This window comes from Euprymna scolopes, chromosome 42, assembly GCF_053919585.1.
Source record: "Euprymna scolopes isolate OS-2025 chromosome 42, ASM5391958v1, whole genome shotgun sequence".
Taxonomy (NCBI): domain Eukaryota; kingdom Metazoa; phylum Mollusca; class Cephalopoda; order Sepiida; family Sepiolidae; genus Euprymna; species Euprymna scolopes.
The window spans coordinates 45,023,476-45,027,423 of NC_136523.1; the positions used below are offsets into that span (position 1 = coordinate 45,023,476).

Here is a 3,948-nt window from a genome sequence, read left to right on the forward strand (position 1 = left end):
CCATTTCCACAACTACTACTACTATTATTACTACTACCCCCCCCCTCATCAAAACGACAGGAAAATATGCTTTGCCGGTGTTCAGCAATATTCACATAAAATCATAGAATTACGTCTATTTTGTCTTTTTTTTTTTTTTGCGCTTCTATATTATAATAGCGCAAAAAAAATATTGAATTTCGAGCGGAACAAATAGTGCCTACGTAATTAATTGTCAGGTTCCAAATATTTGCATATCCAAAAATTACGAAAAACGATACAGTATAAAGTAATATTAATCAAAAAGAAACTGTACGCTAAGTAAGTTGAATTTTTATTGCTTATGTCACGTGATGAATATAATTTATAATGCCGGGCAAATTTTAAAGTACTACTGCAACATTTTGAAATACATTGTCAACACAAAAGATGCGGATCTTGAAGAAGGACATTTACATTTTTTACTTAAATTTCATTTAAACAAAAAAGTAAAAAAAAAAAAAATGTAGCCCGCATGGGGACTCGAACCCCAGACCCTCAGATTTCTTATTGAATGTTATTCTTAAAAGTCTGATGCTCTACCGACTGAGCTATGAGGGCTGATATTTAAATCGTCGCCACCTTCATATTGAAATATTATTTTTTTTACTTTTAATTGTTAATACTTATTTCTGTTGCGTTTTTCGTTTGAATAAATATCGTCTTAAAGATTCAAGTTTTGAGTTTATATCTTTCGTTATTCCTGTCTTTAAAAGTCGCCATCTTTATAAACTAATCCAAGAACAATAACTCAAGTTTAAAAAGAAATCTTTTTTTTTTTTTTTAAAGAATGCTATTGTTTTACCATTGTTTTTTTGGGGGTGCTTGTTAAGATGTAGTCGATAGATCGATTTAAAAAAAAATGTTTTTGCTTAAAACAACAGTACTAACTTAATTGTCATGTCGAAAATAGTAATATATTAAAAAATTATGGAAATTCGTCGAGTAGAAAGCTAGTATAGCTAAAAGTAATTTTGGGTCCAAAGAGGGATGAAAAAGTTGTCAAAAAAACAAAAACAAATAAATATTATGAAAGGCAAGATAAATTATTACTTTTCTACCTAACTGGAGAAGTTTTTAGTATGTTCATTTAATGTAAAATATTTATTCGGTTCGAAAAACGAGTAATATTAAGAAGCGCTACCGAAGAACAAGAAAAATGGCAGTGGTGTCTTTGAAGACTCGATAATCACTTCAAAATAAGAAGTAAAGCAAAATAAAATGGTGACAGAAACTCAAACCCACCCAATAAATGTTACCGTGGCATTTATTGGATGGGTTTCTACCACCATTTTGTTTTATTTCTTATTTTGAGGTGATTATCGAGTCTTCAAAGACATCACGGCCATTTTTCTTGTTCTTCGGTAGCGCTTAACATTACTCGTTTTTCGAACCGCAAAGTACTAAAAAGAAAAACTTATCCAATTAGGTAGAAAAGTAACTTATCTTGCCTTTGGTAACATTTATTTGTTATATATTTGCTTTTTGACAACTTTTTAAGCAGTTTAGTCTTTTTTTTTTTATTTAGCTTTTAAAATAATCTCCGAAAATAGGCTAAACTGCTTTGAAACGGCTAAATTCGCGATATTTGGCCTAAAAACGCCGAGTAGTTAAAATAGGTGATCGATTTACTAGAACAGTGCATTAAAAACTGAGCACCCTCTATAAATATTTAAATATTGACTTTTTTCATTTTTTTTTTCTTTGATAATCTGGTAGATTAGTGAGTAAATTTTTGCGATGTGCCCCAGCGTATTATAAACACTCTAACCTCCTCACTCAAGAACGGCTTTCGGAATACTCCCCCAACCTCGAAAGCCGTTCTTAACATGGGGAGTTGGGGGAGGGGTGTTTATTCCGAAAGCCATTCTTAACATGGAGTGGGTGGGGGTGTTTATACTACGCTGGGGCAGGTCGTAAAAAAAATACCGATTAGTGCCCATTGCCATTCAATAATAATCCGCTGAAAAAAAAAAAAATTAAGACAAAAAGAAAAATATAGTGTTTTATACCAAATTGATGGTTGAATATGGTTAAATGTGTGCTCATTTTTACATTAAATATTAATCCCTAATAATCCCTACTAATCCCTAAATATGCATAGCACGGATGCCATAATACTTAGTTTGCTGGACCTTATCATAACAAAAGTTCATAAAAGATTTTAGCCAGATTGGTCCTGTAGTTTTTGAGAAAAAGCTGAACGGATAGACAGATAGAATAACAGGCAGAGTAAGAGAAATATAATATACTAGAAGATATACCTGCCGTTGCCCAGTATGAAACATAACATTAATTTCATTAAAAAAAATGAAGTAAAAAACAAAAACAGAAAGAAACTGAGATATGTGCGTATTAGTATTATGCTTGTTCTAAACAGGTCATTTCTCAGAGTAAAAATAACAAATTAATCGAGCTAGGATCGAAACTAAAGCCTACAAGACAGTGAGTCAAGTACGATAACCATTAGGTCAGCTTGTCACGGTCTTTTAAAAATGTTTTCAAACCTACTTGTAATTAATATAAGGAATCTGTTATGTGAACCATTCATACATGCCTATTAGTGAAACAGTTGACAAAGAGATAAAAATCCAATGACTCCCACACACCAATTTTTCAATTTTGACTCATTAGCCATCCTTTTTTCCGGATGAAAACAGATTAAAAAGTTTTCCACACGTTTGAATATTTTATATACCAAATTCCAAGTCTGTAGATCAAAAATTCGTTGAGTATATAGGTTGAGAAGTGTAAAAAGGGAGCTACTTTTTGGGACCATGCCTAGGAAAGCTTTATAAAATCTTGGTTTAAACTTTTAAACATTTAAACTTCTGCATATCAGTACAGTCAAGGAAGCAGGTAGCAGGAAGGGAATTCCAAAGTTTAGCTGTTCGAGGGAAGAAACTAGCTTTCTGATATTTAGGGGCCTCAACAGTGAAGGGGTGAGATTTTGTTGCTAAGTGGGTTTGTTGGGAATATGTATGTTGAGGGGGCACAAGTGCATAAGTGCAACGAGTTCATCAGAGCACATGCCATTAAAATATTAACAAAACAGACACAGGGATGAAACATTGCAGCATTGGGACAAGGTTTGGAGCTTAGATGACAAAGTGGGACTTATTAGATTGAAAACTCTTTTGTGGACCCTATCTAAGAAGGGAGAGGCTAGCTGTAGGTGCATCAGCCAAGATGTGGAAACAATACTCCATGCTTGGATGAATGGTGGCCTTGTAGAGGTACTGGATACTCTCAGTATGCGAGTAGTCTAGCTTGATAGAGGGAATCCACCTTCTTTGCAGCAGCCTTTGCAATGTCCTCAATGCATTTGCTCCAGTTCATATTGCCTACAAATGTTAGGCCGAGGAGTTTGAAGGAAGAATTCTCGGGTAGGGTGTTATTTGTCATGAATATCGGTGGTTGGAGAGGTTTCTTGTAATTGTTAAAAGAGAGCAGCTTAGTTTTACTAGCATTAAATGTTACCATCCATTTGCGACTCCATTCCACTCCGGTCTGGAGATCATTTTCTAACAATTCTGCCATTGTCTTAGATTTATGTACACCCGTTCTTCCCTCGTGCATGTTATAGAGCATTGTATCATCAGATAGATGTATAGATAGATATACACATATCTTACTTTATATAAATAGAGATAGTCCTAATTTTGGTGTTCGTAGTTTCGTGGCCGCGTGGGTGCACTTCACTATAACAAGCTTTTATTTTTATTTTATTTAAATAAAAAATTTTATTGTAAGAAAATACTCCACCCAGGCATAAAAATATGTAGCAGAGGGGGTGGGGGCAGTGACACACTTGACATTGACCAAGCATCCAATGTACCATAACTCTTGCTAACAACAACAAAAAAAAATATATAGAAAAGGTGTGGTCGTAATGTGAGCTCAGATGTATTATAAAAAAAAAAGTATGGA

The 3,948-nt window shown here is 33.9% G+C and overlaps 1 non-coding gene across 1 annotated transcript; it reads right to left on the minus strand.

The window, feature by feature from the left end:
* Window positions 1-486: 486 nt before the first annotated feature.
* On the minus strand, window positions 487-579 carry Trnak-uuu (transfer RNA lysine (anticodon UUU)). Its single transcript has 2 exons — window positions 543-579; window positions 487-522 (listed from the first exon to the last, which is right to left on the minus strand). It is a non-coding gene; the product is annotated as a tRNA-Lys (tRNA).
* Window positions 580-3,948: the final 3,369 nt, after the last annotated feature.